At 35.5% G+C, this 11,306-nt stretch overlaps 1 long non-coding RNA gene across 1 annotated transcript; it reads right to left on the bottom strand.

The window, feature by feature from the left end:
- Positions 1 to 1,986: 1,986 nt before the first annotated feature.
- On the bottom strand, positions 1,987 to 6,370 carry LOC138918466 (uncharacterized). Its single transcript, XR_011427869.1, has 2 exons — positions 6,177 to 6,370; positions 1,987 to 2,608 (listed from the first exon to the last, which is right to left on the bottom strand). It is a non-coding gene; the product is annotated as an uncharacterized lncRNA (long non-coding RNA).
- Between the last annotated feature and the right edge of the window lie 4,936 nt (positions 6,371 to 11,306).

The following is an 11,306-nucleotide window of genomic DNA, read 5'->3' on the forward strand; positions in this document are numbered from 1 at the left end:
CCGTGCCTATGCACGCAGGCAGACTACCAAGACATAAGTACACATAGACCAACCTATATCACCTTGTGCTAAGAAGTGAATATTTTTTACCAAGCGAATAATCCTGGATTTTCAGTCCAGGGTTCAACTGAAGGAAAGATAAAGAATGAATTGGTCTCCTAGAAACCTGCTTTCCGAGTAATATATAAACATCTTGATACTTTGTTAACACGCTATAAATAAAAAGCCAATAAAAGTTACAATGCCTATAGTTGCTTCAGATAATTCTTTTTTGCAATAAATCCAGCCAGTAACTGGTTTTTCCCATCCCTTTAGCTTATTAACAATTGAAAGTGTTACATCTTCATTTAATTGGATAAATAGTTGGATGGAAGCTATATTAAGTAGTTGCATTCCAGTTGGGCACAAAATATGTAATTTAAAAAACGGTCACAGTCTAGGGGCCGAAGCTAGAGAGATAGATATATGCCGTCTCATATACAGAACACCATCATTATATTATCTTCAGGGCATCCTCTGAATTTGGTTATTTTATCAACAAGAGTGCTCTGTAAGAAAGAGAGGATGGTCAGTGAGGCTTCAAATGTGTTTATTATACCTTGTATCAACACACATTATAAGTGCCCTTATTGTGACATTTGCCCTTTTGGCGTACATAAATCTTAATAAATGACAAGTTTATTTTACTGTTGTGTTTACTGGTAAAGTCTGTCACATGGATTAGAAAAGAAATAATGTCAAGTGCTAAAATGCTTTTATCTTCTATCAATTGAGCTGAAAATAGGAAGATGCCCCTTAATTATGAATAAGGCCTACACTGTAGGCCTGAGATGTTTGTAGATTCACATCATTTCCAGTTTCGGCACCATCAACAGCCTCTAAAAATTTAAATGTTCTAACTGTCGCTTCATTGATAGAGACTGGAGATGGGAATATTGTCTGTGGGTATATGTTTTAGATAACATCAGCAAGTCAAGGGAAAGATAATAGAGTTCCGTAGATCCATTTATTTTTGTGGAGAACCTGAAACATGATAGTCATTGGGTAGATAATGATGAAACAAAGAGACTGTTGATATATGAACATATAATATCCACATTTGAATTTTCTCAGCACATTTGAATTTCTAAACATTAACATTTATTAATCTATTATATAAATTCTGCATGAACTTTCAGGCAATATGTGAATTTCTGAATCTTTTGGGGAAATTCTGCATATGTAGAAGTACAAGCAAATTAGCAGGGCCTGGCCTCCTTCAGATCTCTTACTCTTTCAAAGGTGAATCCACTAAATTCTAAAATTTGCTGTATTAAAAAAGTAGTAGATGAACTGGACAGATTTTTCCCTGCAGTATAAAATAAATTCATCATTAGCGTTAGATTCCATCATTATCCAAAGGTAAGATTTTTTTCTAACATATTAAAAAGTAGATGAGCAATGCCATCACTATTTAGAAGCTTTCAAAAATTAAATAAAAGGAACTTTTATATACATCAGGCCACTTTGTAACTGAGTTGCAAAAGAATGATTGGAATAAACTCCATCTTTCCTGGAAAATTCCTCATTTGGGGGGCCCAGTTTCTTTTTACTTTAAGAAGAGGCATGCAAGTTCAGTGGTTACCAGGGGGTGAGGGGTGGGCACAGGGGGTGAAAGGGAGCACTTGTGTGGTGACAGACAAGAAATAATGTACACCTGAAATTTCACAATGATGTAAACTATTATGAATCTCAATAAAAAATAAATAAATAAATAAATAAATAAATAAAAAGAAGAGGTATTCAGGCCAGAATCAGAAAATGATACAACATGCAAGTGACAGAGCAGGAATTTGAAGCCAGTTATAACTGATTATAGTACATTTGTATGCTCTCCCCTAAATTATCCTATACATCAGTAAGATATGGTAACTAAAATTTTCCTGTTTTAAGAATTTTATGATGAATTAGATTCATTAGCAATAATTTAATACAAGAGTATAGCAATCATTTTAATTGGTTTATTTCTTATTCTTTGACTTTGAACAAAAACTCTTCAACACAAATTGTGATGCTGATAATAGTGCTTAAATTTAAACAGTGTATTTTCAAGTGGACCAACCTAATGCTCAGACATGGCATTTTATCAAACCTTTTCTCCGTTTGTTTTCTGCATTGGTATACAGAGCAACAGAGTGAAACAACTTTTGTTAAAATAAATAAATCACCTGAAACTATTATTCTTGTAGGTCAGAAATGGTCAAATATAGACAACTTCATACAGTTCAACCTAGTATCACCCAAGTTTTACATAAAAAGCAAAGGAGGCTCATAAATCATCAGTGCGTTGATCCAGTTCCTACAAGTAGGGAGAAGCAGATCTGTAACCCACGTCTTTCCAATGTCAAGTCAAATGCAATTTTCACTGCATTACAGCTGTCTTTAGTGATGATAGGTCTTTCTCAAGATGAAATGGAAAAGGCAACTGAGCAGTATTTTCAGTGCACTCCACACCTAGTGTTTCATCTTTGATGTGCTGTAAAATTGGTCTTCTCACTGATTTACTGTCCACTTGTTTTGAGTTGTTGCAAACAGGTAAGAATATGGAAATAACAGTTTCCTTTGGGAGCTGAAGCAGGGAAAATTGAAACAGATAGGTTACTGGCAAAAAGAGAAGCTGTGGTAATAGTTCAGATTTTTTTAAATAAGTTAAAAATTATAGTTCACCATAGGTATTTGGCACATGAAATCTATGCCTTACAAAAAAAGGTCCTTAAACTTGTCAACCCATACAACACCATTTAATGCTGTACTTGATGTCTCTCATGCACTGAGTAAAGTACCCTCTTCCTAGTTAAAACTTCTGTATAGTTTCATATATTCCCTAGAAATGAATGTTTAATGATAATTAAGAAGGAACAAAAATAAACATAATTATAAAATATTTACATATAAATATTTATATTAGGTTTATAAGTTTATACAATTATAAAAATAATTATTTGTCCTTAGATTTCATCTGTATATTCTATAATACTGATTTGGGCGAGTAAATTCAAAAATAACTCCTATATGTTTATGTTAGAAGTATTTACAAGGAAATAATCATGAATATTAAAGAAAATAAGAATTAAACACTTTAATAAAATTCAACCACATGTTTGAATTTTTTTGGTAAAGTGTTAAAAAGGGGCTGTGCAGGGGCTGTGCAGGGGCTGGCCCTGTGGCCGAGTGGTTAAGTTCGCGCGCTCCACTGCAGGCGGCCCAGTGTTTCGTTGGTTCGAATCCTGGGCGTGGACATGGCACTGCTCATCAAACCACGCTGAGGCAACGTCCCATATGCCACAGCTAGAAGGACCCACAGTGAAGAATATGCAACTATGTACTGGGGGGCTTTGGGGAGAAAAAGGAAAAAATAAAATCTTTGAAAAAAAAAAAAAAAAGGGGCTGTGCAGTGTGATCTCTCTCCCCATCCACTGCATCAACATCATATTTCCTATTATGCTTTTCCATAAATGCAAAAACATCTTGGAATAGCTCCCTTCTTTAGACAAACAAAAAACAACAGAACGCCAGCCTGCAAATGTACATGCAGAACATGAAAATCTCCTTTGAGCCCACAAGTCTCTCTTATGATCACTCCATTTCTGAATAGTTTCCAACTAGAACTCTCAAGCTGCCTGCTAGCATCCATCAATCACATTCAGAGTTATAAAGACATGTCTGCATTTTCCTCACGTTGTGATTGCTCACACCACTCTTTATCAGTACTTTTGTATACACTTTCACCAACATCCCTTTTCGTTGCCTGTATCCAATTCTCTCTCTGAAAGCTTTTAAGATTGTTTCTTTATTTCTTGATCTCCTAATGTACCAGCTGAAGTGTCTCAGTGTGCAGTGTGGATTTGCCATATTCATCGGCCTGGGCACTCAGAGGACATTTGTCTATAGATTCACATCTATCAGTACTCATGATTTTTGTGTATTCTATTTTTATTTATTACTCATGGGTTTCTTTGTTCTCTTATTTTGCACAAACGTTAGTCAAATGTAGAACCCCTTCATCAACATATTTTTCTAATAATTGCTCTCCTGTTTCTTTCTTTTTTTTTCTATTCTCTGAAAGATTTTCTTAACTTTGCCTATCAACTCTGTCACTGATTTCTGTTTGTATAATCATACTTAGTATTTCCCAGAACTCTATTCTGCTCTTTTGACTGTTCTTTTTGTCATAGAATTCTATTCTTGCTTCATAGATTCGATATAATTTATGATATACCTGAAGATAGTAGACTATTTTCTGAAGTTAGTTTTTACTTTATTTCCTGGATTTCACGTGCATGCTCTCTATGTTATTTGATTTATGTTTTTTCTATTGGTCGGTTACCTTTGCTTTCTTACAAGCTGAACACTTTTGATAATGTTGTTTCATTGGCCCCTCTGTGTGCATGGGTTGAGACTATTTGTTAGGGAAACTGGATTGTCAGCCACCTTTTGTAAAATGGACCACTGAATGTTATTTTCAACAGGTCATATTTTCAGGTTGTTTTACTTTCTGAAGACAAATACCCTGCAGTCTTGTCAGGGTATTTTAGGAAGTCACCTGCATTGCAAAGTGAGTAGGGGAAAGACCTTAAATTCCATCCAACATTAACCCACCATGATAGAAATCAGTGTAGTTATTGCCCTGAGTTCAGAGTGGGATGGAATTATTGATTGGAAAGGATAAAGTGAAAATTATCTCAGGTTATGGGAATTTCTATATGTTGATCTGAGTGGAGTTTTGGGGTCTGTATAGATATTTTTAAAACTATTGAGTTTTATACTTAAGGTTTGTGCACATTACTGTATATAAATTAAACTTGCACAAAAGTAAAATTAACAATATTGAAAACAGGATTTATTTCACTGAATATATTCACAGCGATGCAGGTTGATGTGATTTCAATCCTCAGTGTAGAAATCTATCATGACGGAGTTTCCATGCACAGTATAAGAGACAGCCACTTAGGGACACACATAGGGAATGCATAGGCTCCAGCCCCCACCTCCTCAAGAGGATGAGGAAAGATTGGAGAGAGGGGAAATTAAGAGAGAGGGAGGGGGCTGGAGAAGCTCTGCAAGGAAAAGCAGAAAAAGTCAGGAGTTTAAGGTATTTTCCTAGAGTTTCGCATTCCACTCCCCGCCCCTACTTCATCTGACTCCCTGGACCCAGTCACTTTACAAGTACTGTGATATTATGAACCAGTGTCATGCTGAAGGAGGAAAAAAGGAAAATCTCTTTGAAACTGGAATCTCAGTCCTCAGCTGGTGTGAAATGAAAAGCACACCCTCAGAATATCTCCAAGTACATAAACTTTTAGGAGAAAAAACTAGAAAGAAGAGTGGCTAATAAGCAACTTCATTTCCTCACCACCTTATCTCTTCCCTAAGGCAAGGAAAATAAAGCCCTCTGAAATGGTATAGCATACAGAAAAGGAGAAAAAAAAAAAGATTCGCATCACAAAATATTATCTCAACTACAAATGTAGCTCTTTGGCCTTAAGAATTTCAAAGCAGGAGCTATCTCTGCTATTTCAGTCATATTTTCATGCACATATAGCAAGTATCATCTTCAAACAAAAGGAATGAAGGTAATTCAAAATACTATAAATGAAAATATTTATTTTCAAACTAATTAACCTATCTGAACTAGATGTACAGCTTGATGAATACTGTATAATTTGCTTACTGCTTTGAGGTTTAAAAGCTCAACAATCTCCTTCATGTCTTTCTAAGCTACCTCTTGCTCCCTGCTGTGTGTACAAAGTTAAGATTGAAAATTAAAAGATTAAAACATAAATAATTGAATGTCTTATGTGATTTTCAAAATGCTTTGTTATTAAATTTTGATGATTGTTGTGAAACTAACTTACACAAATACATTATGAAAATATAGTAATTTCAGATTTGTTTCAACAATCATTATCCCTATTTTTTGTATTCACTGTAAAAACTTCTGTAGATTTACGCAAAATAAAACACACAGAAACAAAGGTATTCATAGAACAGGCATACATCATACTCATGAGGTTTTAAGTTCTTAATGTCTATGTTAACATTATCCTGTACAAACACACAGTTTCTAGAGCAGAACAGATTGTTATTTACTTAAAGCAAAGAACATCTTCACGTTGCCCCTGTGTCCTAATTCTTACCTTTGAAGTGACACGATGAAATCCAGATATTGCCCTACACTTACAGGGTCTGCATTCTAAGCAAAGAGTCAGCCCCAAATATTATTCTCCTGCATATACAAAGAGGTAGCTGTCTCTTCTCCCCATCTAAGAAAGTTTTCTTTGAAACGTAATTGGAAGGATTCTTGTTCTCTTACTCCATCTCTTTGGTATTTAAATAAATCTCCCCAAGGGAAAGATAGGATCAGAGTTACCAACTTGGCAACTCAAGAACATAACCACAGGGTTTCATCATTCCTTGGAATGTAAATACGTATCTCTGAGGAGGTAATAACTCTGGGGTTCTCTCATTATATAATCAGTCATAAATTATCTCTCAAGGCTTGTTTTTAGCACAGGTTCCAAGTTTCAGTAAGAATTGCTCAGAAAGCCCTAAGTGTGAAGAAACATAAAAACACTTTCTTGGGACTGGGCCAGTGGTGTAGTGGTTAAGTTTTGCACTCAGCTTCACTGGCTCGGTCTTTGCAGGTTTGGATCCCAGGCGTGGACCTAGCACTGCTCATCAGGCCATGCTGTGGTAGCGTCCCACATAAAATAGAGGAAGATTGGCAACAGATGTTAGCACAAACATTTTCTTTATAGTTCCACACATTCCTAAAGTTAAGTCATATTGCCATGAGTAAAGAATAGCTAAATATTTATGAAGAAAAACAAATATAATTTTATGAGTGCAGTGATGGTCTTCGTATTAAGTATAATTATAAGGAGGAGCAGGTAGTAGAAAGAATAGTGCTAATATAATTGTTCATCATAATTAATCATTTTTAGATTCTGGTTTATAATCACAAAATAATTTCTCTGAATGTTTTCCTTTGCCCTTGCAAACAATGTTGGTAGTTAGTCAGATATTTATTAATATTTTATTGAAATTTGGTTCATAGATAAGTTAACTTATGCCAATGCAAACTGAGTTTGAGTGAGGGACGTGAAACTAGGCTTCCCATGTATCATTCAATGTCCTTTTCACTGCATCATGTTACACTGAAGATGTTAATGGATATGATCTTCCAATTGGCGCAGTAAATTAAAAAGATAGATACATACAGACATAGGTACATATATACACCCACACATAAATACAAAGATAAATACCTGGATAGTATTAGGGAAATAGTGTTAGGGAAAATTCTTTATGTATAACTATAACAGGAGGTAGTTTTGCAGCTTGGAGCAAGATACCCACCAAAGTGGGCAGAAACTGGGAGATAGGGGTGCTATTTCCCTTGGTGATTACATTTCAATGAGATGGAGCCCAAGTCCCTGAGAAAGACATTCCTGGGTTATGAAGCTGACAAAAGACTTACTTAGTTTCTAAAAGATTTAAATACCTTTGAAAAAGATAAAGAAATAAATTATAAGTTTCCCAAAGTAAATGCTCTAAGAAATGGAAAAGACTCTTCCCTCATTTTCAACATGGAGAATTAAGCATTTTAATTTCTATTTTTGCTGACATATACTCACAAAACAGACACCAGCTTCAAAAACTTTCCTGATGACAAGACATTTTATCTATCAGTCTCAAAAAATATTTTGACTTTTTCTTTTTTTTTTTACTTTTACTACTGTGTGTAATTTTTCTCATCACTTTTTATTAAATACTCATGAGACTATTATTTTGTTTATCTCTTCATTGAAAATACTTGTGGGACATCAATATAAAAAATCCAAAGGAGTAAATAGCATTACAGTAGAACATTACATATAAAAATGTGAACTAGGGGCCCGCCCAGTGGTGCAGCAGTTAAGTTCGAATGTTCTGCTTTGGTGGCCCAGGGTTTGCCGGTTCAGATCCCGGGTCTGGACGTGGCACTGCTTGTCAATCCACGCTGTGGCAGGTATGCCATGTATAGAGTAGAGGAAGATGGGCATGGATGTTAGCTCAGGGCCAGTCTTCCTCAGCAAAACGAGGATGATTGGCAGTAGTTAGCTCAGGGCTAATCTTCCTCACCGAAAAAAAAAAAAAGAAAACAAAGAAAGAAAGAAATTATTGTGATGAATACCTCCTAAATGATTATGATAAAGAGTTCTGGGTTCTGAGTAGAATGAGATTATTAATTCAATGTTGTATTAGACTGTTCTATTTATCTAACATTCAATAACACTAAATATGAAATTAAGGTAAATATTACTTGTCATTGCATGAATATAATCATGAGTAATTTTCGGAGGTAATTTTCAATGTGTATATTTAAAAATCTGCTGGAAGAAATATTTCTCAAACTCATCAGCTATATCTTATTCATTTAGTAGAGATAATGCCTAGAGAATTTGGAACAAGGTATAATTTAGTCAATGTAGAATACTTTTACATGTCATATAGTACCTTGGTGTACCTGCTGATACAGCAGTGACAAACGATGAGTAAATGCATAGCAATAAGATATATTGGAGTATATAAGGAAGCTGTTTGGTTTATAACTAATTTGGCCTGACCTTGTTTTTCCAGAAAGCCCTCACATGGGCCTGCTGAGTGTGCATTGTACAATGGCTTTGAACATTTACAATATCCCAAAGCCAAGAATGATGCCCTTAAATATAGAGATGTTACCTCTATCAGTATGTCCTCAGGGATAAGCATTGCTTCCCAGAAACTAAGGATTAATTATCAACCTTGTGTGTTCAGCTTGTGACCACTGACCTGCTGACCATTGAATTGCTGTACTCACCTTGTGATCGGTGACCTGCAATGCTAGCAAAGCATCTCATGATTGTTCTAAACGTGAAATTCCTGTCATTTGTGATATATGCTCTTTGTTCCAAGATGGTGTATAATCATTCTGTACACCCCACTTGTTCGGAGTGTTTCCTTCCTTGGAGAAGGAAGCTCCAGAGCTGTAGTCCTCAAAGCTGGTTCATATAATAAATTCAACTCCATTTTGATTTAACGATTGGTTATGGATCATTTGCATTGGAAAAATTTAAATTTTTTATTTAGAGAACATAGAGTATTTCTTTGTGGCAGCTGATTTAAAGATGAGACCCTACTGCCTATTGTAAGGACAAATAAAAATTAAAAATAAGAGGCTTAATTCTCCATGTTGAAAATAAGGGAAGATATTCCCCTCTTCTGTTTACTTAGATCATTTACTTTAGAAATCTTAAGATTGTAAGTAGTTCATCCTCACTTTGAAATGTATATAAATCCTTTTGAAAACTAAATAAGACTTTTGCCAGCTTTATGACTCAGGAATGTCTTTCTCAAGGACCTGGGCTCCAGCTCTTTGAAATGTAAACATTCAGGGAGTTAACACTCCCATCTCTCAGTCTCTGTGGGATGGTTGGAGCTTAACATCCGTGGGCATCTTGCTCCAAGTTGCAAAACTACCTCCTGTCATAAAGATAGGAAAATTTTATTGTTATTTTGTGTAAAGCCAATTATCAAATGAATTTAGACTGAACCACAAGTGACAAATGATGCTGTCAGGTCCTCTCACTTGAGGACTGACCACTGTTTATCTCAAGAACATGTATGTAATGGGTTGTATCTGCTTGGCTTTCAGTTTCCCCCAAAACTGAGAGAAAAATATTTCCAGAGATATTTCATGAAAAATCACGTTGTTTAATAAATGGAAAATACCATGTTATTAAAATTGGAAAGAATTATGCCAGAATATTGTTAGATATGTGATGTTCTTGAAATGAGGGTAGACATGAAAGGGCCTAAAGGTAAGCCTCCTTGATAGAAATTATCATCTGGGTAAATGCATATTTAACTGAAAGCAATTATTAGCCTTTATGCTGTCCAGTGTTTTGCAGTGTAACCAGGATTCAAAGATACAGCTATATGATTATCTTAGTAAACTCCCATTTAAATTTTAACTTTTCACACACACACCACACTGATCTATAAACACTCATGCCATTGGCATATTAATCAAATCTAGAAAGATCATAAATTTTGTAATTTTTCACACATATTTTTATTCATACATATCCTACTCAGTAGGTATCATGTATATCAAGTGATGATAAATTTTTTTAAAATATTTCCATTTATGCAACTAAAGGACAGAATTCACAGCAGCCTTAGACATTTATATCAATAAGAGGAAGAAAAACTAGTCCTAAAAAAAATAAAGGATGAGAACAATAAAGCCAGATATGAGGAAGACAAAAGTAAACATGATGTATAAGAGTCTCTGTGTAAATGTATGTGAGTATGTATGTGTGTGAGAGGGAGTGTGTGCATGCCCATGGCGTTTTCCCCATATCAGAATATATGGTACTGTACTAGTCTAGGTTTTCCGGAGGAACAGAACCATATGCATATGATTTCCATTCATGTAATTATGAGCTACCCAGCCAAATACAGTTTTCTCTCTGAAGGGTGTGTGTGGGGGGGAGTTATTATAAGAAGTTGGTTCACACTGTTGTGGAAGCTGAGAAGTCCCAAGATCTGCAGTTGGCAAGTGGAGACCCAGGAGAGCTGACGGTATAGTTCCAGTTTGAGTCTGAAGGCCTGAGAAGCAGGAGATCCAATGCTGTAAGTTCCAGTATGAGTCCAGGTTTGAAGACAAGAGAGAACTAATGTCCTAGCTTAAAGATAGTCAGGCAGAGAGCCCAAATTCTCTCCCTTTCTGAGGCTTTTCAGGTCTTCAATCATTGGATGAGGCCCACTCACAATGGAGAGGGTAACCTGATTCCAATGTCTACTGATGCAAATGTCCTCACTCAGAAATACCTTCATAGACACACCCAAAATAACGTTCTAGCAAATATCTGGGCACCCTATGGCCCATCGAGTTGAAGCATAAAATCAAGCATAACATGTGACACTGAGTGTGGTGAGCTTGATATATTCTAAATCATGTGTCAAAACTACCTAGTGAGCTCATGTGTAGGAGAGCCATGGTGTTCTGCCAACCATCTCTTCATTTGGGGAAGGTTTTCCAATTCCACCAAGATCACATATATCATAGCTAGGATTGAGTCTAAGGAAGGAAAAGAAAAGAAGATCTATCTGAAATCAAGAGGAGATTGCTACTTGATCTCTTATTTTTTGTTTTACAATGGATGATTTACTTAATTGCATTTCAAGACATCATGAATGCTTTAAAGAAAGAAAACTAAGCAGAATAACTCTGATTCTTT

This window comes from Equus caballus, chromosome 17 (assembly GCF_041296265.1).
Source record: "Equus caballus isolate H_3958 breed thoroughbred chromosome 17, TB-T2T, whole genome shotgun sequence".
In the NCBI taxonomy this organism is placed as follows: domain Eukaryota; kingdom Metazoa; phylum Chordata; class Mammalia; order Perissodactyla; family Equidae; genus Equus; species Equus caballus.